The 26020-nt window shown below is 36.6% G+C and overlaps 1 pseudogene; it reads right to left on the bottom strand.

The window, feature by feature from the left end:
* The window catches only part of LOC122133902, a 28729-nt pseudogene extending 3140 nt beyond the window's left edge, over positions 1-25589 (bottom strand).
* Positions 25590-26020: the final 431 nt, after the last annotated feature.

The following is a 26020-nucleotide window of genomic DNA, read 5'->3' as shown; positions in this document are numbered from 1 at the left end:
AGGAGGCACGATGAGGGCCAGAAACAGGAGAAACCCATGTGAAGGAACAATGAAAATCAAAGAAAGAGAGTAAAATGCAATAAAACAGCCAAAAACCGATGTCAAGGAAAAGGAAAGAACAAACTATTAATGTGATCATAAATGGCACTAACAATCATAAAATGTGCAAGCCCAAGACTACTATTATTGATTGATATATTGTTTTGATGTAGACACGGGATACACCAGCGGAGGGGAGAACTTCAGGCGGTGATTCGAAGCCTCTGCTGAGGCTTTTGATGTAAATTATCAGCAAAGCATCGCGTACACCTATCATCCCGCCAGTCACACGATCTGGTCAACAACTTACCATCAAACAACGAATCGTATAATGAAATATGAGTCCCTCATCGCTCTTATTTATCTATTATCAGCTCTGACCATTGTGACGCTTGTTCTTCTGCTTCATGTTTTTAGATCCTGGCAATACTCCAGGAAGAAATAAATAAAGCAAAATCAAGAAAAAACAGCCGCTAAGCTAAAATCTCACTGTGAGAGTTTTTCTAAAGCCGCTTTAATCATGCTGGTGTAATTTTAGGTTTTATACTCCTGGAACGCGAGCAGCACTGATGTTTCAATGTGAAAATGAAAAAAGTAATGTGTACTAATTCCTCCTCTGTGTTTGGATAGAAACCTGAGATGAAAGTGACCTGCCACGACCTCAGCAACAAAAACAAAGCATGTTTGTCAGTTAAGCCTCTTCTGTTTGATGAACACTGGGCAGGTGGGCCAGGTTGTTTTAGTATCGAGATGCTACTTCAGTTATGGGTAAAATTGTGTGAATTAGATCTTGTTTTTTTTATTTTTCTGTCGTCAATTTAATTTTGGTTAGTTTTATTTATTTATTTATTTATTTATTTATTTATTTATTTATTTGATTAATTTTTGTTTTGATTGTATTTATTTATTTTTAATTACTATATAGTTTTTTTTTATTATTTAATAGTTTAAGTTTGTTTTGCTTAGTTTATTTTAAGTTATTTTAGTACTACTTTAGTTAAACTAAACTAAATTCAAGTTAAATGCATTCAAAAGCAGAGGATTGATCCCTTTAATTAACCATTTGTGGTGAGCACAGATTACAGAAACTTGTGTGTTTCTTTGACCAAAGAAATATTAGGCAAGCTGGAGACATATTAACTTTGGGCTGCATCAGTGTTATTTAGTATAAATGAAAGATAGTATGTTTACTGTAATTTTTAATGTTTTGAATTTTTTTTTACAGTTTTAACGTAACTTACTTAGTAACTTTTAGTAATTTTTGTTGTGCTTTTTTGTCATTTGTCATTCTTAATTATTATTGTTATTATTATTATTTTAAAAAATATGTCTGTAGTATCCTAGACATTCTTAAAACATTTCAGTTTTAGGTTTAGTTGGTATACTTAAGATAAACTAAATGAAAGTGAAAATGTTGCCTTGGAAAAATAGGCCAAAATAAAATAAAGTATTTTTTATTTCAGTTATCATGTAAACATTCTACGCATAATAACTCTGCTTTATGTTTATCATTTGTTATTTTCAGTTAAGATTAGATTTTTTAATGCGTCCTTCTGTTTTTATATTAGATTTTAATTTAATATTTTTTCAGATTTCATTTTAAATTGAAAGTTTTGTATTTTTTTGTCATTTCTTTTAAACTTTTTTAATTTTGCATTGGAGTCTTGGATTTAATATTTTCTGCTTTCATTTTAAATTCAAAGTTTTTGGTAACTCGTATTCTGTAATTTTTATTTAGACTGAATTATATTACAATCTTTTTTTTATTATGTTGGGATTAGATTTAGGTTCAAAATCTTTCTGTTTTCTTTTACGAATTTTAGTTAAAATATTAAATTTACTTTTAATATATTCTGTTTTCACTTTGAATTTAGTTTTAGTAATTTGTGTATTTTTGTCTTTTTTATTTACATTGAATTAAATTAGATTTTTACATTTTGAATTGATTTTTAATTTAGTATTGTCTGTTTTCACTTTAAATTTAGTTAGTTTTTACTAATTTTTGTGTATTTCATTTTTGTGTATTCTCATTGTCACTTTTATTATTTTTGTTTTGCTATGCAGTTATATATTTTGTCTAATATTGTTTTATTATTATTTTTATGAATTTTTATTGGTTTATTTTCGTTTTATTTTAGTGTGTCAAGATCAATAAAAAAAAATTTTGCTTGGCTTAAATGTTTCTTTTCAGTTAACATTATTTTACTTTTAAGTAATGTAAATTTAGTTTTTTTTTTTAAGTTTGTTAGTGTAGTTTTATTATAATATGGAAACAAAAATGAATACACAGTAAATATTGTTTCATTTCATTTACCTGGAAACTCCGTACTCTTTACATAAACCATTTAGAAAAAATACCGATCACGCTGAATAGCTGATAATACTTACACTTGTTTTTTTTTTTTTTTCAAAATAAAGAATGTAATTTACTTTTTCTGGGTTCTACCATATATATAGTTTGACCTAAAAGAAAGAAGTTTACTGCACGTTTACACTAGTTGCATGATAATTAAGCTCCATGTCTGTCACTGCGCTTCAGGATGCATTTCCTGCGTTTCATCCCACACAGAATAAATCCTCCTCCCTCCGTCCAGATGCTGCAGTTCTGCTGCGGTTGACTCCAAACACAGTGATTCCCAACATCAGCTCGTCTCTTCATGATCTCTAAATGACCTTCAGATATACAGCAGGGTCAACTAAAGTCTCAAACCACACACACGCAAAAACTGTCTTCTATAGAGCTGCTTAACAGATGAAACTGAATTCGTTTCATAATTGATCAATGTTAAAGTTATGGAACTGAACTGAATCAACTGACTGGAACTGAATAATCACACTATAACGAATAATGACACACACACACACACTCGCGCGCGCATACACGCACTCACACACAAACTCCCACACGCACACACACACTAGCACGCACACACACATATGGTAGCGCGCACACACATAGACTAGCGCGCACACACTCACGTACACACACACTCACGCACCTCTCTCTTTCTCTCTTTCTCTCACACACACACACAGCATGCTAGCGCGCGCATGCACACAAATCTCTCTCACACATTACACACTAGTGCACACAGACCCCTCACACCAGCCACAATCCTTTCTGCCTCTCTCTTTCTCTCTCTCTCTCTCTCTCTCTCTCTCTCTCTCTCTCTCTCTCCACACACACACACACACACACACACACACACACACACACACACTCACACTCCTCCACACACACACACACACACACACACACACACACACACACACACACACACACACACTCACAGCTCACAGTCTCTCTCTCTTACCCACACACACAGTCTCTCTCTCTCTCTCTCTCTCTCTCTCTCTCTCTCTCTCACACACACACACACACATTGACACACACACACACAGCTGATGTGTTTTGTGGGATCATAAAGCTCTGGGTGTGGTCTTGTTGCTTCAGCTGTCTAGTTCCTCAGTCTCTGTCTCGAAACTAGTGCTGAAACTGCTTTAGCCACCAGTAGTTTAGAAAACCGCGGTCAGGATGCTCTTCTGAAAAAGCAGCTTGCACTATTATCTACTAACAAAAAGTACTACTGTTGAGCCATATTATTTGGCAAAAAATAGAGTGAAATCACAAATTAAATATTGAATTATAACATTAAATAAAAAGTAATTGTAATATTTTATAATTATTTAAATATTTTACAATTTGATATTTATGAACCACTTGAGCGGAATTTACTCAATTTACTTCCAAATAAGAGAGATTAGATGTTGTACTTGCATTTTAAAAATAAATAAATACAAAATAAAAATCTGCTAATGTGTTCCAAAAGTAAATCAAATTAATTCAAAGGGGAAAAACAAGATATGTTTCTACGGCCCTCTTATTGTGAGATTTCTATTCTCGCTTTTTTAAGCAAAATCTCACTTTACAAGGCTGAAGATATGAAGTCATATTTTCCTTTTCTCGAGTGATATATATATATATATATATATATATATATATATGTAAACTGATCAGCACACTATCTTCGAAGCCTTCTGTCTCCCCGGGGTGTAATTTTGTTCACACGTGATCTGAAAAACCATTAACATTCAGTCCTATAAACTCCTCATCCCAAAGGCTTGATCTGCCTGGAAAAACTATGAATCCCTGTGATCACCGTGAAGGGAATTTTTGAGATCAGCGCTCAATTTACTTCATGTACTTTTTTCTGAATGACTCCAGGCTTTTCATTTTACTGCTGACCAGGAGATCTTTGAAGTCGTCTGAGCAACATCTGTATGCTATAAAACCCAAAGAGTCTGTTTGAACATCAATTTGATCATTGAGCTTAAACAGACACACACTAAACGCTTGATCAGGACCTGTTACGGGCAGATGCAATGATTTCTAAAAGCTGTTCATGAAGATTAGTCTTTCCACCATCTCTAAAGTCTTGGAGAGATTCACCAGTCTTGTGCTGATCTGGTCTGTCTTTAAGATGCTTCTTGACCTGAAAAGTTGAATTTTGTTGAACAGGCGTTAATGAAGATACACATTCAAAATTAAGCATATAAAGATGATAACAAGGGTTCATATGACATACAGCCCTCATTTCAGCAGATATTTGGTGGGACAAACTATATTTTCCATTACTGACTTCTATTATTAAACATTCTGTCGTTTCAAGACGGAGAATCAGATTGAAGAGCTGCAAGATTATCATGGAATTATTATTATGTTGTTGAAACAATGGTGATTTGAACTGAATAAACTCATTAATATATTAGTCTTTAAAGGACACAAACCTCTCAGCAGATAGATTTTAATTTAATTTTAATGTACATTTTAGTTTATCTGCATCATATACAAACTACTGTACACTGCAAAAATGTTTTTCTTCCTTAAATCAAGATACGTTTACTTGAGAAGCAAAATGATGCAAGAAGTTTTGCTTTCTAAAAAGACTGATCATAATTAAGTGAATTTATGCTATAAAAATGAAGAAAAAATAATTGGCAGATATTTTGGTGACACTTTATTAAGTGTTCATAAGTACGTTGCAATGCATTATATCTTTTCATACATAATTGTAACCAAAAATACATTATAATATTCACAGATTTCTTGTAACATCTCTAATTGTTTGCTTGTCATATGTTTTAATATATTATACTTTTTTATTATAATTGGTTAGAATTATTTATGAGATAATACAGTGCATAAGTGCATAGTAAATCCAGATTTTTAACGCATTATATATATATATATATATATATATATATATATATATATATATATATATATATACACATTATATCTAAAGTCTTCTTAAATCAAGATGCATTTACTTGAAAAACAAAATGACACAAGGAGTCTTTTTCTCTTAGAAAATGAATCAAAATGAAGTATATGCTATCATTTCTTTTTTTTTAAATCTGGCAATTGTGTTTATTTTTCTTACTCTATTGGCAGATATTTTGGTAACACTTTACTTGAAGCCTTTATCTATAATGCATTATTAAAGGTGTTTATTATGTATGTTGTATTGCATTTATATCTTTTCACTGAAAATTTGTAACCAAAGTTAAAAAATGCAATATAATATTTTGCCAGATTTCTTGTCACATCTGAAATGGATTGTTTGTCGTGTGAAAAAAGGTGAAACAATGCATTATTACTGTGATTGCAGTTATTCATGATATCATACATTGCACTATAATCAATGTATTAAAATATTTTTATAATGCATGTAAGTGTTCCAAATATTTTTTTTTTCTCAATTCAAGCATAAAATAAGTTTTATTGAGATAACATTCATCAGAGAAAACGTATCTTAAATTAAAATTGTTTAAATATTTTTTAATGGAAAAACAATAAAATGCAAAAAGTAAGAAAATCGCTTATTTGCAGTGTAAATGCATGTCTGTTTGCATACGTATTTAGTGATTTTTTCATCCCTAAAAGGTGTTGACTTGAAGACAAAGATTCACTGTTACATTAGTATTATTATTATTATTTAGCATTATTTATCATGTGACTCTAAAAAATGTAGCTCTCTATTACAATGAAGCCAGTGAGAAGACTTCAGGTCCAGTGAAGGAGACTGAAGCTTAAGCAGCTGTTCTGATGAAGCTAGAAAACCATCTGACGTCCAGAAACTAACAAGAATAAATGACACTTCAGAGATGTGTAGCAAACTTTAGGGAGGAACGAGACATGAATTTTAGACGTGTGACTCAGAAACAGCTGCTTTTCCACTCGGATTCTCTCTTTCACCTTACCCTCCATAAATCCAGGATTCTGAAACCATCAGAACTCTTTTAGACATGAACCTGTGAGAGGTGTGAGCTAATTTCTTTCTTATAAAATGAGAAATATAAAATCGTGCAAACGTTTTTTTAGTAAATGTATGTTTTAATGCTCTGCATATGGAAAAGAGATAACCTTATAAACCAGTTACAACAGTCTATAATAAACCTGACAGCTGTTGTCATCGCCATTACTTCAAGTCAAGGTCAGCTGTGCTCGAGTGGCTGTTTATAAATCATTAAATATTAAGATAAATGCACTCTGGGAATGGAAAAGAAGAAATAGGTCATAAGCGAGGAGGAGTCGAGTCCCTGCAGAGCGTTTGACTGTAAAAATCAAGGTTCTGCCAGTTATTACCTTCTCATCCTCCCTCAGTTTGTCCTCAATTGCGAAGACATCTGGAAATAACTCTAAATTAATGAAATACTGGGTAATTTTGCAGCAAAAACTTATTTCCGCCACTGAAAAAAAAGAAAAGGTAATTGCATTTAATTAATGTAAACTAGCAATTCTGACTTTTTAATTGCAATTGTGAGTTTCTATCCTGTAATTCAGAGGAAAAAAAGAAAAAAAAAATCAGAATTACCTTTTTTTTCCAGTGGAAAAAGGGGCTGTTAACTAGTTAACTTATACAATACAACACTGCAAATGGTTTAACATAACATTATGTAATTTTACAGTCAAAAGTATGATTTTTTTGTAAGTAAAAGCTGTGATTTTATTTCACATTAACAGATTTGTTTCTTATTTTTGTTTTTAGTAATGCACATTAGGCTGTTTTGTGCTATTTAATGTTTATAGTCTATATATGAGTATCAGCGATGATTTATGGACAAGCCACTTACGATGAACATACAATGATTTATGTGGAAGCTTTTTCTGTTTTATTACCTATACTCAAAAAAAAAACAAAAAAAAAAATTACCTTTACATTTAAGATTTATGTATTTGAATTGCATATAAAAATTCCATGCATTTAGATTATACATTTTAACAAACAAATAATATAATTAATGTGATGTATATTTGTCATTCATACATAAATGAAACTGGTCAGATTTCTGCACTTTATTTATCTTTAACTATGCATATTAACTACGCATATTCTTATGCATTTTTTATTTATTTAAATAATGCCATTTTCAAAATGCATTTATTCAAATAGCTTTGAATCAGCATAAATCTGTTCATTGTAAAAACAATTACATTTATTCGGATAAATGTATGAATATGATTAAAATATGGCTATAGGTGTGGATCAAGCAATAATTAATTAGTTAAAATGTAAGAGATTGAAAGAAATAGAATTTATTGATAATGTATAAACCTGGTTACTGATTAACAAATATGCATCAAATTAAGTTTAATATTTTGTTTATGTTAAAACAGTATAAACAAAACTGCATGAAAATTCAAATACATAATATTTTATTTTAATATATTAATATTTTAAATTTAAGTCTAAATAATATTATGTGCATTAGTGTGTATTATTATACACTACATTGCATCAGTGTCTCATCAATGGATGCTCTGCAGTGAATGGGTGCCGTCAGAATAAGAGTCCAAACAGCTGATAAAAACATCACAATAATCAAGTTAAAAATGTCTTGATGGATTTGTTTCATCTTTTGTCTTCTCCAGATGTTAACTGATGAACTGGAGTGCTGTGGATTACTTGTGGAATTGTGTGATGTTTTTATCAGCTGTTTGGACTCTTATTCTGACGGCACCCATTCACTGCAGAGCATCCATTGCTGAGACACTGATGCAGTGCTACATTTCTACAAATCTGATGAAGAAACAAACTCTTCCTCAATAATAAAGTCATGTGGATTAGTTTTTAGACAAATAATTTATTAAAATAAATGAAAGCTATACAGAGAAACAATAAAAAGATTCAAATACAGATTTGTTTTTCTGTGTGAACCATATTAGTCCATGTATTAAACCAGTTCTTGACACAGGTTTGAGGTGAATACGAGTCACACTGACTTTATTTCACCACAGTTTCTCAACCTCAGAAGTGCAACATCATTGTTAATGTGGCAAAGGAAAAAAAGCTTAATAATGTGCACTGGAAGGAATCCCTGATTTAATAAAACAAAACATCTTCACTATATTTTCATGTTAGCCAAGCATAGCTGTTAGTAGCTGTGTCTCAAAACCTGATAAAAACATTGTGTGCTTAGATGCAAAGACTACTGAAATCAAAGCTGAGGGAATGATTTAAAAATACTTTCAATACAGAAAAGCACCGGTAAGTTCCATTATGTAAAACTGTATTCAATATTATTATATTGAGAGTTTTAGCTTAGCAGCATGCTAAAATTACAAAAACTGTGAGCACTGATGTCACAATATATCTGTCACACATGCAAGAGAAGCTGTATAAACATCTGTATTCATGCTCTCACTTGCAGCAGAAATTATGATCACATATGCAGTGCAGTGATTTAACCAAACTCCTATTTCATTCAAAAGATGTGCATGAGTGACTTTTAAAGAAGTTACTTATTAAAGAACAATTCAATGAGGGACCATTCCAGTCCGAATGGTGACTTTCTATTATTACCATTCGATTGTTTTGAATGAAAAGAAATGACTTAAGTTTGTTTTTCTTGTATTTACATTTTCCTAACATTTCAGTCCCGTGAATTTTTAGACCAAATCCCTCTGCTCAATGGACTCCTGGCATGTAAAATCTAAATGTAATGTGTAGGACAAAAACTTTGCTGCAGTATCGTAGGAATGAAAGGGAAACCCTTCTTAATCCCGTTGCAAAAAAGTCCCATTCGTTCATCATGTTAGTTAATGCATGAACTTACAACAAGCAACGCCATTGGGGACAGTGTTTTATTCTATACTTTGTTGTTAGGCGTTATCATACAAATTGTGCACTGTTAAGTTCATGTTAGTCTCAGGTCCATTAAAAAATATTAAACAGATATGACTTTTGTATTTTACTAATGTAAGTAGGAAGGTTAGGCAATACACTTCAACTAACAATAAAAAAATAACTTGGTAACCACTTTACAATAAGGTTCATTAGTTAAACATTCATTAACTGTTATTAGTTCACATGAAATAAGCATGAACTAATTCTTCTACAACATTTATTGACCTTTAAGTTCATTTTAGCATTTACTAATACATTATTAAAATTAAAGGGTGTATTTGTTAACAGCATTAGTTAAATGCACTAGTGAACTAACAATTGAATAACTGTATACCTAACAATTATCAAAAATTAAGTTAATATTGTGCCAAATGTGATTTTCTTGTAAGTTCCGCTTTTCAGTTTGACTTACATTCAATGTTCAACAAATGAACCAACCTTATTGTTAAAGTGTGTTACCAATAAATTCTAAATCCATATATTAATCTTAGCTGATGCTCACTGAATGTAGTTAGCAAACTGAACCTTATTGTTAAAGCATCCCCAATTAATTTAAAAATCATGGTAAAATGTGTTAAACGACGAGCTAATGCTTTTCTCGAACGACTAAAATCACAATCAAAATACAGCCAAAATATTAAATAGACCAACAAGCATGTATAAGTTTTAGTGAATTTTTGCAGAAAGTTTTATGGGGTGGCAAAATTCCATTGTGGGCCTGATTATCGGTTTACCTGTTCCCAAGAGCATTAATGGATATCTGTTAGCGAGTCTCCGAGTGTTGCTTCATTTGACGTGGATTAAAATATCACGCTTTCACTATTTACAAGAGTCTTATCCATAGAAAGTGTTCATATTTTTGTATGGACAGTCTAATGCAGTTCTTCGGAGCTTGTCCATAAAGTGAGTTTGCATTAAAACACATACACGTAGTTGATCTGCTGTCGCTAGACCAACCACATTTTTGGCAGTGCCACTTTGTAGATGCCATTGTCTTCTGCTGGAAGGGTTCTGATGAACCATATGAACCTTGAGGATGGAGATACTTGTTTCCATAAAGACGCGGCTGGATGCCGACCTTCAGCTGAAGACCATCAGGCATTTCCCAAAACCACCCTCGGCTTTAGGCGTAGCGAGAGGAATGCAGTTTACTGTAACCGCCACCACAAAGACTGTTCCTTGACTGGTGTAAGTCCACCGGCGAGGGCCCTTTGGTTATATACGTTGCGGATACGCAATTACTATTACCGCAACCGACAGGCTGGACGATCCATGTTCATTAGTAGTTTGGCAGAGGTACATCCCTCTAAAGTCGTACACAGACGTCCCTCTGGACAATTAAGAGTGGCCGTTGTTTAGGACCGAATATCGTCGCGGTTTGTCTGCGGCCTGGTTCGGATGATCCATTCGGTAGAGTCCAGGTAAGTCTGGGCCATGGGTGACCGACCGGACAAACATTAAGATGCAGATTCTCGCCGTTTATGATGCTGACAAGCGAGCTGTTACTGTTGGTGTGATTTCTGGGTTTCTGTTGGACTCCAACGTCACGGTTCGTCTCTACATATCCGGCACGTTGCGTTCCAATTGCAAGCGATAACCCCGTCCAAACCTGCTAAATCGATGGGTCTCTAATGACCAATGTCCCATCAAGTTGATGATGGAAAACGGAAAAACACTGGTTTCCCCTAAGACAGAGATGTGCCCATTGGGGAGAATCCAGTGATCTACCGGCATTGGTTTTTCCTTCTATGGAACAGTTTAGACTTAATATCCCATTGGTGAGTTTGATGGACTCGGTAGCACCGAGAACTTCTTAACCGTGGCTTTTCAACACCTTCCAGTCACCTCAAGTTGACCTGGAGTTTGGCTTCTCCTCCCTTCATTGACGTGCAATGCAAAGAGTGCGACAGAATGCTTATCCGCAACCGCGTGAATGTCCATGTGTGCCATTGCGATGGACCGTAATCCTCGATCCCGTAGTATGGTGCAGGAAGCACAATGTTGTTGGGAAACACCCACATGATCCTTGGAACCGGTTTCCATTGTGCATTGCAGTCTAAAAGCACACGCTGATCCTTCATAACAGTTTTTACGGATGACCCCTTGACCTCTCTAATGCCATTGACATGCCAGGTGCGGTGTTGACACAAGGACTTCAATGTGGATAACTTTCTTGTCAATTCCTGCAACGTTCCTGGCTGAGCAAGTATAATTTCCAGAATCAAACCTCTGGATTTTTTGTGTGTGGTGAGTTCGTTGGCGATGTGGTACTTGTTGGATAATGGCACTATGGCGCGATGAGCCGGAGATGTCCATGTGATGGTAGGAGTCGGTTCTCCTTTGGCGCTGCAATTGAGGACACGGTTTCCCCAAAATGAACTTTGAACGACACTGTAAACGTTGTTTCGATGATCGGTGCATCCGCCACCACCTTGATATGAACCTTCATTTCATCTTTCCCCAATCCCGATTCTCAGCGTAACACGTGTAGTCACCTTCCTCCTTCATTCCAACTTCATTTAAATAACAGCGTACCATTATCAAAATCACGTTATCTCTTGGTGTGGACCCAGTTGTGATCAGATTGTGGGGATGCCATTTACCATGGTACCATCCGGAAGGCTCCACGTGATTTCTGGGTTGGGAAGACCTGTTCTTTTTTAAAAGCGATGCCGTCCACTTTCAGTTCTCCTCAGTATGACAACCTTGTGATCACTCAGTGACTTGTGGTCGATTTTAGCCGCTTTCATCATCACGTTGACTTTAAGGAGAACGTAGTCCATATCGCCCATTTTGTTTCTGGCGCACACAGAGATAGTCCACCCTCATCCTTTTCGGTCACTGATGTGATGGTAAGCGTGCCATTGCCGAACACTTTCATTCTGCGATCAAAGCTGAAACAAGCGATAAAGAGGAGAGAGGTTACATTCTGTTAACCGTGATAATAGTAAATGCATAATTTATTCAAGGACTCATGTGAGCACTAGGGCTGAAAAGATTAGTCGACATTATTGACAATAAAAAATTGTCGACAATATTTTTGTTGTCGAGTAATCGCTTGATCTCATATGACCTAAAGTAAGAGCCTGCCAGTAATGCGCTTGACCAGTGTGGGGCTGTAGTACAAGACAGTAATTCAGCGATCCCGGATGCAATTCAAGAGAAGAAGACACAGCGCTTCAGTTCAGAGCAAACGCAGCCGAACCTGAAGCTGCTGAGTGGCATTTGGATGAATGTGTAAATATATACTGTGCGCTTTTCTCTCAGTTACGAAATAGAAACAACAAAAACTGACAGTGGTGAGAAAGCAGCAGTTAAGAAACATCTGATTACAGCAATGTGGATGCTGCACAATGCTTTGCAGTTCAGTACTCCAGTAAAGTCCAGTCATGTTATATAGTACTTATACGTATAGTAAGTATATTATATAGTACATTTTATATAGTACTTTATGCAATAGATAGCCTTAAATCAATCAGCTTTACAGAGTCAGTGTTGCTTTCAGTTAAAATTACAACTTGATTTTCTTTTATAAAGCAGCTCTTCAGTGTGGAGCTAGCTAATGGTAAAATCTTTAACCAAACTAGTTATAGTTTGGTTTACTGAGATCAAAGCTTGATCTAGCCTCAGGACTGTTTTTGATTATCATAAGCTTATAAGGTATTTTAAGAGAGATTTTGTGTGAATAAAATAGTTTATCCAAAAATAAACATCTCATCACTTACTTTTAATTTGTTTCCTTATCCATATGACTTACAAAAGGAGATGTTAGGCAGAATTGTCAATCAGTTACTTTTTCATATACGCGAATTAAATGGTGGATGAGAGAGTTTCCTCTGTCTGTAATCTCATTTTGTGTGCCAAATATATTTTTAGAAAATTATATTGTATTAATAATTGTAATTACATAATATGATTTTCAAAAAGCTGATGTGATTACCTTTATTTGTTTGTTAGAATATATATAACTCGATATTTAATTATTAATCAGCGAAATAAGGGACGATTAGTCAATTAATCATTTAATAATCGTTCAGATTATCGATTATCAAAAAAAAAAAGTTTGTAGCAGCCCTAGCGATGAATCAAATTTTCCTTGATCTTTTGAAAATAAAGTTTAAAAAAACAACAACAACAAAAAAAAAACTTACTTCCAGTGGGAAAAGCAGTAATTATTGAAACGAAAAAGCAAAAATTAATTATTCTGAAATCATTTACATTTTTCAGGGGTTTTTTTTGGCTATTGTCATGGCAAAAAGCATACTTGAGCTATTAAAAGTTGGAATAGAAGTTTTGGAATAAAAGTTGGAATTTCTCAGCTTTTTCATCAAGACTGATCAAAAGTTGAAGTGTTGATAAAAAAAAAGAATGCATGTAGCTAGATTTTTCTTTTTTAAAGCAGAGGCTCTGTTCTTTTGTCTGATATATTTGCCTGTTCAGGTATTCATTTACAACATACTCTGGGAGCCATGAAAGTTCAGTGAAAATTATCAAAAATGCTGACCATGGCTGGCAACTTTTTCTTAAAAAGTCTAGTGGGGAAAAAGTTAAGGTCCATTCTTTCCTACAAATTAGAAAACTAAACTTGTTTTGACAGACAACGATCTCTGGTTCATATCATCTGATAGATGACTAAGAACTAAAAATTTTCCAGTGAAACTAAACAAAAATGATTCATTCTGAAATCCTTTATTTCTAGTGTCAGAAAGCCCAACTATAAGCAAATGACTAGCCAAATTTACACGTCAACTCAACATCTCTAAAGTTGCACATATATAAAAGAATTTGTTTTACTAGCACCATATGACATTTTCTCTAAGCGTAGCAAAAAAATGCAAAGTGTGCCAAAATGTTTTCCCAAAACATCGTAAGTCAAAAGCAGATCATACAGACCACTGGTGTCAATGGTTTTCTACAATCAACTATTGCTTATGATGCAAAAAAAAAAATTGTTTGATTCAGACTAGGTTTCCTTCCTTGCATTTGATTAATGTCCTTTTTGTCTTCCCACTGTATCAATTAATTTTATTCTGATTTGCCTGTCCTCTGTAATTAATTACACTTTATGTTGTCAATCAAACCATGCATTAGATTGTGACTGAAAAGTGAATTTAGATCCATGTTTCTAAACACTCAATAGGCATTGCTGACATTCTAATCAACAAAAACTTGATCTCTTTATTAAACAACCCCTTCCATTAACCATTACCTGTAATACGCATCAACCAGTTTTTTGGACGGGGTCCTCCAGATGATCCTGGGATTGGGGCTTCCAGTGGCCGAACAGTTGAGACTCAACTGTCCTCCGTAGCGGACATCAGTACTGTGTGCAGAAGTGGACATGATTCTGGCTGTAGTGGAGCTCCTCTTCACCTGCAGATTCACAGTCCTTTTAGCAACTCCCACCGAATTCACAGCCACGCATTCATAATTCCCAGAATCCTTCACTGTAGGGTTACGAATAAACAGTGTCCCGTTGGGGAAAACTAACAAATTGCCATTGACGAACTGTGAGGGGGCGAAGCTGTGCGCCGGTGAACGTGACCCAGCGGATGGTCGGACCGGGAGTGCCTTTAGCGGTGCAGTGTATGAAAGCTGATTGGCCATCATAGATGGTGTGGTTCTCCCGGAGCTGCTCTTGGATTGTGGGAGGCAAGGCTGCAATTTGGACCTCACGGAAAGCATGTCGGCTCCAGCGGCGTTGCTCGCTATGCATTTGTAGATGCCTTTGTCCAGGTAATTGGTGTTTTTGACTTGAAGCGTTCCATTGGTGAAGAGCACGACCTTCTGTTGGCTGTTACTAACGGCTCGCACCACAGATCGATCCGGAAGCACCCAGCTGATGTTTGGGACGGGGAGGCCTTGTGCTTGGCATTCCAAGAGTGCACTGTTTCCGAGATATACTGTCATATCTTTATGACGGGAAAGCATCATCTTGGGTGCATGGGCCAAAACCACAAGGGTCACCCATCATCTTATCAATGCCGTGTGGATTACGAGCGCTGCACAGATACTGCCCACGGTCCTGAAGCTGGATGTTGTGGATGACAAACGTCCCATTGGACTGGACCTCAAACCGCTGGACTCTGGTATTGGCTGACATGACGGCTCCTGTGGAAAAGAAAGTATAGGGAAAGAGATGAATTAATTTAAACCAATGAAAAGCAGCTTGTAGTGAATCAGACAAGTGTATACAAAGAGAGGAGAATTTTTCAAGAAATTGAAAACAAGACGCGTATCAAATTGATTTCTATATATACAGGTTTATATATGTTTTATAATTTATTATCAGTATTTCAACAGAAACTCACAATTGCAGTTTTATAACTTGCAATTCTGAGGAAAAAAGTGAAATAAGAAGTCAACCCAACTCAATTTATACAGCACCAATAAAAAACAAAATTGTTGGCCAAGGTGCTGTACAATCAATCAAATATCAACAACATTAACACTCAGAACAACATAAATTACAGCACAGAACAGAGCTAACACCGCACAATTGCCTACAGTTAAAAGCTATAGAAAAAAGATGGGTTTTGAGTTTGGCTGTAAACTCATTCTGTGCAGAGGCAGTTCTAAAAGAATTGTTGCTTATATTGACTGTGCATAATTATTAGGTACTTTTAAAGTAGGTACTGTGATGGGGCAGAAAAAAGACTAGCTGAGGCTAGCTGAGGGATCAAAAGTAAGAGAATTTGGCCAAATTTTGCAAGTGAAACTGGAGAGCTGTGAGGCATTTTGTAAACAATTCTCAAGAAGGGTGGAAGAGGAGAAAGGAGAATTAAAAAGAAAGCAGAATCAGAGGGCTCTACGAGGAATAGAGAGGTAAAGAAAAACCCTCTACAAACCAGTTCAGACATTCACAAGTTGTGGCTTTGCCAAATATACCGCAGAGTATTAGATTTAGTGTTGCTTCATGAAGTTTCTGAGGTGAAAAAGGCACAAACCCGGCCTCCTCTGAGAAAGGAGCTAAAAGAAAAGTGTCTTGAATGGGCAAAGAGGTACATGGAGATGTATTTTGCCAAAGTATTATAGACGGGTGAAATGAGGGTGACTTTAGATGGTCCTGACAGATGGGCTTGAGGCTGGATAGCTTATGGACAGAAGGCTACGACCAAATTTAGAAGGCAGCAAGGTGGTGGGGAATTATGATATGGCAGGAATAATCAACAATGAGGTTATGGGGCCTTTTAGAGTAGAACAGGATGTAAAAATCAACTCTGAGAACTACTGCCAGTTTCTTAAAAGCACTCTATTTAAACAATGGTACAACCGGAAACCTGCAGCTTTCACGAAAACAATGGTTTTCATGCAGGACAATGCTCCTTCACATGCCTCCTGCTACACAACCACCTGGCTAGCTCAGAAAAGTATTAAAGACGACCGCCTCATGTGTTGGCCACCAAACTCACCAGATTTAAATCCAATTGAAAATGTCTGCACTATTTTGAAGTGCCTTGTTTATTCTGAAGGAAAGCAATTCTCAAGTTTGGATGCTCTCTGGAATGCGGTCATCTCAGCACTAAGGTCTATTGACCCTCAGCAGGTGAAGAGTTTGATTGATTCTGTGCATAGAAGATTGATGGCTGTGGTAGAAAGAAAAGGAGTCTATGTGGACAAGTGAGGGGACTAATTTGTTGCTTTTGCAGTTAGCAATGTTTGAAGACATTGTTCATTTACATTTTTCATCTTATTTTATAATTTCCATTCCAATTCTGCCTTAATTTTGTTGTAATAGTTGTGCTATTATCTCTGTACCTAATAATTCTGTGCACCTCTTCTAAGAAATTGTGCAATTTTTTTGTTATATAAAAGCAAAGCAATCTTTAACAGTCAATATACAGTAGAAACACAAAAGTAAATTGTCATGCACTTAAGAAAGTCCTGGCTTCATTAAATCGTTTGGTTGCACTTTATATTAAGTGGCCTTAACTACTATGTTCTTACATCACAAATAAGTTCAATGTACTTATTGTGTTCATATTGTATTGCAAAACACTTTTGCTCCTATTGAGGTGGGATACGGGTTAGGTTAGGGATAGGTTTGGTGGTATGGGCAGGTTTTAAGGGTGGGTTATGGTGTAAGAAAGAATAGGTTAACAGTGTAATTAAACATGAAACAGAAATTAATTACAGATGTAATTACACGCAGGTATTTTTTAAATATAAGTACAATGTGAAAACATGTATGTACACAATACGTGCATTGTAACAATGTATTAATTTAAATGAAAATACATAGTTGTTAAGTCCACTTAATATAAAATGGGATCAATCTTTTTTTTTTTTTTATAAAAAGCTCAATGCACCTAATAATTCTGTACACACACAGAATGATTGAAAACAAATAATAAAATTAATAAAAAAATATAGAATTTAGAAATTTGTAGGCACAGAGGTTGTACAAAAACAACAATAACATATTTTTACATAATCTCTGCCTAGTCTCTGAAAAAATATATATTTAATATAATAACATATAATAATTGGGGCAATTGTGACCTAATGGTTTAAGAGTTGGACTTGTATCACAAAGGTTGCAGGTTTGAGTCTCAGGTCCGGCAGGGATTGTAGGTGGGGGGAGTGAATGTACAATGCTCTCTCCCACCTTCAATACAGCAATTTGGCTGCCCACTGCTCCGGGTGTGTGTTCACGGGGTGTGTGTGTTCACTACTGTGTGTGTGCACTTGGATGGGTTAAATGCAGATCACGAATTCTGAGTATGGGTCACCATACTTGGCCAAATCACTTCACTCTCACTTCAATATCTTTAAATTTTTATAATATATTTTTAGATATGTATATATGGTGTATCCCAAGTAGTACAGAGAGAGAGAGAATATATGAACATGAAAAACAAAAGTGTCAAATTATATATATATATATATATCGAGAGAGAGAGAGAGAGAGAGAGAGAGAGAGAAGAAAAAAAACACATTTACAAGATTAGATTCTGTTTATGCATTGAAATTATACTCCAATTCCTGAATATGCTGTAACTGTAAATTCTTGTCATGTCATATGTGAATTACCTGTGGAGACTTTAGTCCAGGTCAGGAGGGGTTTCGGCTCCCCCACAGAATCACATGGTAACCGCACATCTGTCCCAGCATTCACAGTGACTGTGAGGAGTTTGGCAGCAGTGATCCTGGGTCTCATTTGGTGGGCAGGAAGAGTTTGTGGTCCTTGAGAAAGCAGAACTGCACTCGATTGTCTGTTGATTGGTTCATCGATCTGAATTTTGTTGTTTGGCTGCGTGGTGCTTGACGCAGTTTGTGTGACTCGAGGTGGCAGATTGAGCAGTCAAAATCTTAGGTGTTGTAGTTGATCTGATGTTGTTGAGATGGTTTAATTCCATAGCTGAAGTGGTGACGTAAGGGGTTCTGATAATATTAGGTCTAATGTTCACAGAGGGATTTTTACGGTGATAGTGCGGATACCTGTGGTTAGTGCTGGGAAAGCTTCCCCTGCGCCTGGAATCAATGTAGTTCGTTCCAGGATCCCTTGAGTAAAATGGGATTCTATTGTCTGGTAAGGGTAAACTGGGTGTTAACTTTAGAGCAGGTGTACTAGTAGTAGCAGCTGTCGACAGTGTAGTAGATGGTGTTGTTGTTCCAATGAGTTGGGTTGTAATGGGAATTATGGCTGTAGTTACTGAAAATGTAATTGTAGGCAGAGTACTCAGTGATGTTGAAGGAACAATCAAAGGTTCATCAAGTTCCTGGACTATCCTTTCTCTTTGGTCTTGCTTAGAAATAGGAGTTTGGTTGTAGGAAGTAAATCTCATTGGTTTGAGGTGGTGAACTTGTGGCTGAAGGCTTGGTTTGTGTCCCAACAGATATTATGGATTCTGTAAGAGTCTCTGGTGTTGAGGGAAAAGATAATTGGTTGCGATTGGATTCTTCTTCTTTAAAGCTTTCATTTGGTTGTGAACGTGGGTAGTCTTGGGGTTGTGGCATGGAGGTGACTACAGATTCTTCTGTATAACTTATTTCCAACATATCGTTCTCTCTTTGAACATTGCTAAAGTGTGATTCAGGTAAGTGGAAGACACCCAGCCTGTCTGTGTCCAAAGTGAAGCTGATCTCTGTTGGATGAATCTCTTTGTTGGCCTTTGGTAACGCTGTTGAAAGCTTGCCTGTGAACTCCTGCCGAGCAGCTGTCAGTGGCACTGTTTCAAAGCCAGGTCGAGATGTTGGATCTACACTCGTGGGAACCAAGTACTCATCCATCTCTTCTGCAGGTGCAATGCTTCCGTCCTCTTCCTGCTCAAAATAATGGATGTCTTCATTTTCAAGCCCTGATGTTGTGCTCGTGGGGTGAGACGTGTAGGGGCTTTTGGAGTTTGTCATCTCTTGAATTTGGAAGAAATTGTTTGCCTTCACTTTGGGGATTTCTGAGTCATCAGGGAGGGAGATGGTATCTTCCTCATTGACGGCATTTGGTAAATCCCTTGGCACAGTAGGATTAATGGAAGTAGTACTCGGAAATTCCGACGTGCTTCCAGCTACGGTTGTGGAGTAAATATGAGCAGTTGCTGGGAGAGTTGATTGGACTGACATGCTTTCAGCTGGATTTGAGGAATAAATAAGAGCATTGGTTGTAGAAGTTGAATGGATCAATCTGCCTCTAGATGTGGTTCTGGAGTAAACATGAGCAGTAGTTGGATGGATCATTGCATCTTCAGCTGGGTTTGTGGGATCAGCTTTCAAAGTTATAGTTTGACCGTGAACTCCTACAACTGTAGATGTTGACCATGGTCTTCTTGTAGGAAGCTTTGAGAATGGCCGTCTTAATTTTATTCGTCGTCTACTTTCAAATCTTCGCCTGAAGCTCCAGTGATCTTTTGCTCTCGAGCGCGCTGAACTTGTTGGAGCATGCGGGGTAATGCTGCCGGTTGATGTGGTTGCAAACGAAGTGCTGTCAGGGAGTCCAGAACCAAAACCCCCAATCTGCGACTGGACGCCAGTCTTTCCGGAGAAATTAAGCTCATTTTCTTTCTCAGGACTCCGGTTTGATGACAGACCGGGAATATACTTGGTTATTTTCTGCACTTATGGTGCTCACATGCCCTCTTTCTATAACGTTCACCTCTGTCATAACATAATGGGGTCCAGATGTGGGATTTGAGATGTAAGGCACCTCGTCTGAGCTAGTTTGTAATTCTGGAGGAGCCGTTAGATACATGTTATTATTTTGCCCCTCAGTATGAGGTGTAATTGCACGCGTATGGTAAACATCCGTTTGGTGTGGAGTGCTGAAAGTGTTTGATTCTTCCTGTGGACCGGAGTCACAAGAAGAACTCTCAATGTTGTCAGTCGACCCTGGATGATCTACATTCATCATCTGTACACTTTTCTCTTCTGTGCCATGCTGGACAATGTTAACTGATGAGTTCTTTGGAGAGGTTTTTTCACGGATTTTGGCCAAAAGAACAGCCCATTTCTGAGGGTCTATTTTGTTCCTGGTATTAACAGTTCTTTGGTTTGTTAAGCCAGTTCTGTTTGGTTGTCCATGCATGCCCTTTCTAAAGGGTCGCCTATGGCGGCTGTTGCCAAAAGAACGTCCTTGCGTTCTTGCATTTGGACCCCTCCTTCGATTAATAAAGCTTCTGTTTGGTACTATTCTTTCATGAGTTTCATCTCCAGAAGCTTCTTCAGCATCCTCCAAAAAGGCTTTTACCTTAGTGGACACTCCTGCGGCAGACTGCGGTCTGAAGGGATACTGTCGAAGAGGTTGGATTCCTTTCCGCCTCATAACAGTTAGTTTAGTAGCCAGTACATCCACACCATGCTGGTTCATGGCGACACATTTGTGATATCCATTATTGTTAAGTTGACTATACGGAATGAACAAAGTCCCATTGTAAAAGACTAAAGCCCTGGACGTATTGGCTTTGTCATTCAGTACACTGCCATCTGGAAATATCCAATTCACCACAGCATCTGGAGTCGCCGTAGTAAGACAGGGCAAAGATGCAGACTCGCCAACAAACTTTGTTAAAGCAATTCCAACTTCTTCACCTGGAAGCGGGGTTGAGGACTCTATAACGGATAAACGGAAAGGCAGAACATCGATATCTCCTGCAACCTCAGCAACGCAATAATAAACTCCAGAGTCTCTGTGCTCAACAGATTTAATGTGAAGTTTGCCACTGCTAGAAACAGTCACTCTTTTGTCGGTCGAGCTAAATGCAGCTTTAATCTTTGACCCATCGGGTGCCATCCAGTGAACAGCAGCATTTCCTGAGCTTTGCACACGGCAGTCCATTTCAACCGTACCACCCACAACAGAACTGAAGCTTGTCTGGGTTTTATTGTCATGCTCAATCATGACCCAAGATCTGATGGGCTCCATGTCTGTGGTGGTAGTCAAATGAGTATTAAGAATAAGTCTCACACTCTTAGAAGAGGAATAAGGCCTGTTTAACTTGATGTTCATGAAAGACTGCATGAGCCATGATGGACGGGCTAAAACACTGGCTCGAACACCAGTATAAAAGTAAGCATCCTTTTCAATGTCCTGTCTGTATCTGTAGCTCAGCTCCGGCTCTCTGCTTAGCATGATTTCCCTTCGCAGATGCACAGGCACTTCACTGTAGTATGCAAGAAGCCTCCAAAAGCTTTCATAGTCGTCTCTGTCCACAGGACATTCCAGGTCAAAGAAGAGAGTCACGTTAGCAGCGATCTCCAGAGATTTTGTATAATTCCAACTGATTTTAGGAGAATCTCTTGGTTCAAGTATTTGGCAGATCAAATCCACTTTAGTCCCATGCTCGTCGGATAAACCGAGGGAGAGGTTTCCAAAAGGTGGTTTGATCCTGTCGATGGGCAGAAGTTCACTCATGTTGTCCTCATGTGAGACGTTCTTCCTGTATAGCTGATAGCTGGTCCAGTGCAGATGAACTTTCTGAGATCTGAGATATCTTGTCCTTTTAGGTGTTTAGGAGATGCACACAGTGGACAGAGCTGACCGCTGGAAAATGATCTGTCCTTTTTGCATTTCATCACCCCTAGGAAATGAAACAAATCCAGACTTAAGAAGTGTTATAAATATTCAAACATATCTAGTTTTGATCTTTTCAAATTTTTTAAAGAAAAAAAAAATGGACAGAGGCCCAAACAGAAACAAAAGCAGATAGATTTTACATCTAAAATAATTCTAATATGCCGATTATCAATGTTGGAAACAGTTGAGATGCTTAATATTTTTTTTGGAAACCGTGACACTTTTTTTTCAGGGTTCTCTGTTTAATAAAATGTTGAAAAAAAAATAATAATAATAAATTTGATTCAAAATAACATTTATTTTGTAACAATATATATATAGTTAAAGGCTTTACTATAACTTTTTTATCAATTTAACATATATTTGCTGAATAAAAGTATTAATTTCTTTCAAAAAAGAAAGAATAAAATGTACTAACCCCAAAATTGTGAACAGTAGTGAATATAGTTAAAAAAACATTTCTATTTTGAAGAAATGCTGTTTTTTTTAATTCTTCTTATTCAAAGAATCCTGAAAAAGGTATCACAGGTTCCATAATAATAATAATAATAATAATAAGCAGCAAAAACAGTTTTTAACATTGATAATAAATCAGCATATAATATTAGAATGCTTTCTGAAGGATCATGTGACGCTGAAGACTGGAGTAATGATGCTGAAAATACAGCTTTGATTACAGAAATAAATTATATTTTAAAGTATATTAATATAGAAAAGTGTTATTTTAAATTGCAGTAATATTTCACAATATTACAGTTTTTATGCACACATAAAAAAGATGTATTTTATGATAATAGAAGTTCAGAAAGATTTTTCTTCTTTATTAAAATTAATTTGTGATCAATTTACATACTGAATGTGATCGGCAGCATTTTATTTGCACAGAACCAAAGACCACAAACTGAACTGCCCTCAAACTTTAACACTATTCAACTACTGCTGCACAACACTGAGATTTCCTTCAGCAAATTCAGATCTAGGTCATACTGATAAAGCTGTATTGGATAATAATGCGATGATCATTTGAAGCACCTGGATGTCGTGCGCTCCAGTCCTGTAACCAGCTCATCCGGCAGTCGCAGCTCCACGGGTTTCCGTATAAGAAGAGGTTCTCCAGCTGTGGCATGCTCTCCAGCATGTTTCTGGGCATCGAGCTGAGGAGGTTTTCAGAGAGGTACAGATGCTTCAGGGTGGAGACGGGGAAACGCTGCAGCAGCGAGAACGTGCTGAAAGTAGCAGGATGGAGCTTTTGCAGATTGTTGGCCTCTAGATGGAGCAGACGCAGTGAGGTCAGCCCACTGAACGCGTCCGGGTGGATGAACTCGATGCGGTTGTGGTCCAGATGGAGTCTAATAAGGGCCGTCAAACCAGAGAAGGTGTGACCGGTAATGACTCTCAGTTTTGTTGTAGTTCATTTTTAAAACCTGCAGGACACACAGTGAGTCATTATGACAAAAACAAGCCAACAGAGTCTGTTTTATATTACATCAGTGTATCCTGCAGCTGCATTCTTCTTATATTTACCTAAGTCACTTTTACTTAAGCCAGAGCTCATTAATTAGATCTACATGAAGGACTAGTGTGCTTCACCAGACGACTGCGATTTTACCTGTAAAGAAACAAGATCCTGAAAAGCAGCATCTGGTATTTTCTGCACGTTGTTGCCGTGCATCATGAGCAGCTCTAGTTTTCCAAGGCCAGCAAAGGAGACGTCTGTGATGTGATTTATAGTGTTAAACCTGTTAGAGAGCAAATTAATTGTTACCAATACTGTTTCCAACATAGACTTGGGATTATTTCTTTATGCTGAAGTGTAAACAGTAAAAAAAAAAAAAAAAAAATCACCATTGTATATTACAAATATTGTTGGCTCTTAGACAAATTGTTTTCGCCCCTCTTTTGTAAGTCACTCTGAATAAAACGTCTACTAAATGCGTAAGTCAGAAATCAGAAAGAGCTTTATTACCAAGTTTGCACAAGTTTTTGGTTTGGTGACAGAAACTTCCGGTACACAGAGACAGCAGATAATTAAAACTAAAGATATATGAATAACATCTGTGTTTGAGAAACAAAAAGAACTAACAAACTATACAAACCCTGCTGGGAAAAAAATAAAATAAAAATAAAATAAACAGCCTAAGCTGGTTGGCTGGTTTTTAGCTGGTTGTTAGAGGGGTTTTGGCCACTTTTTTAGCTGGTCAGGGCTGTGAGACCACCTAAGACCAGCTAACCCAGTTTTTTTTTTTTTTTTTTTGCAAACTACAGAGCACCGAGGCAGCCATACACAACACCATATTGAGTAATAAGTATACATATATTATAAATATAAATGCTTAATTTTTATGAACAGGTATATATTATGGAAGGCCGGGGCTAGTTTGTCACATGGGGGAAGTTTCTCTAGATCTATTATATCTCAGCATTTATAAGATTTTGAGCAGCATCACATGGTACAGACACTTATTTTCTCTCTAACAGTGGTTTTACATGTTTGATTATAAACATATAGTTGACAACTGTCTAAAGACGGTGTATGGGTTTTTTTTTAAATCAGGTTTGTAGGACTTATGATTTTTTCATACATGAACAGCACTACCCTTAATTTCTTCAGTAAATCTAATAATTGCTTTATTTTTAAGCTTTGCTGAAAGACTACACTAGACAGTCAAACTGTGACAACTTACCCCATATTAGTGTGTCAATGAGTGTTACATTAACTGTATCTATTTTCCTAGTCAATAATAGTGAGCATAGTTTTCTGAAATCAAGACATTAATGTCTGAGTCTGTAAAGAAATGGGCTTTTAAAATGTTTAAAAAGGTATTTAATAATCAGATGAGAACAAAATCTGAACTGAGCTTGATAATGACACTACTCTTCACAACACTGACAGTTATTGAACTGAATTGAGTTGAATATTGTCTTATGTGGATCTGCTACAATTATTTAATAACTGATCAGTTTTTACACCATTGACACCATTATTTTCCTGTTCAATCAATCTGTTAAACAATCCGTATTGTATAAAGCGCAATTTAAATAAATGTGACTTAACTGACGGACTCGCTGTAAGAAATATTCACAAATTTGCAAACTCTAATATTTCAGACACATGATCCTATCATAAACTTCCAGTTCTGCCGTGCATTGGATAATCAGCAGTGACTGACCCAAAGTTTGATGCGCTGGGACTTGTTTGGAGATGCCTGTGGGAACGGCCCACGAGTGAACGGAAGGTGCAGTGCACTTCAGCAGGAACAGAGCAGGGCGCACTGCCGCGGACAAACACCGCCGGAGCCCCGAAAACTGACCAGGAGCATCAGCATCAGCCCCACGCACGAAGAGCCCATGAATGCCCGCGAGATCACACACTTCTGAAGCCTTCACGTCCCTCTGAACGCGCTGGAACACAGAATTACACCTCACACACAGCCAACAGTGTGTTCACAAAACATTTACATGCATGCATTTGGCAGACGCGTTTTTTATTCAAAGTAGCTCGAATTGCATTTTAAGGTTTACAACTGATCCGTTCATGCATCCACTGGGAAATCGAACCCATGCAAGCACATTGCAAGCACACTCAAATACATTTTAATACACTTTCTAGCATAATTTAGAACATCTATGGAATCAATCACTGTCCTGTTGGATAAACTGAACTATATTATGTTTATTTTTTTCACACAGTTCATTCAGCCGGATCTTGTTTGATTTTCAGGATTAGTTCCAAATTATGTTGGAATTCCCTTTTGCATTCCTTAAGAATATCTTAAAACTT

Source organism: Cyprinus carpio, chromosome A9 (genome assembly GCF_018340385.1).
Source record: "Cyprinus carpio isolate SPL01 chromosome A9, ASM1834038v1, whole genome shotgun sequence".
Taxonomy (NCBI): Eukaryota; Metazoa; Chordata; class Actinopteri; order Cypriniformes; family Cyprinidae; genus Cyprinus; species Cyprinus carpio.
This window is presented reverse-complemented; position numbering and strand designations above follow the sequence as displayed.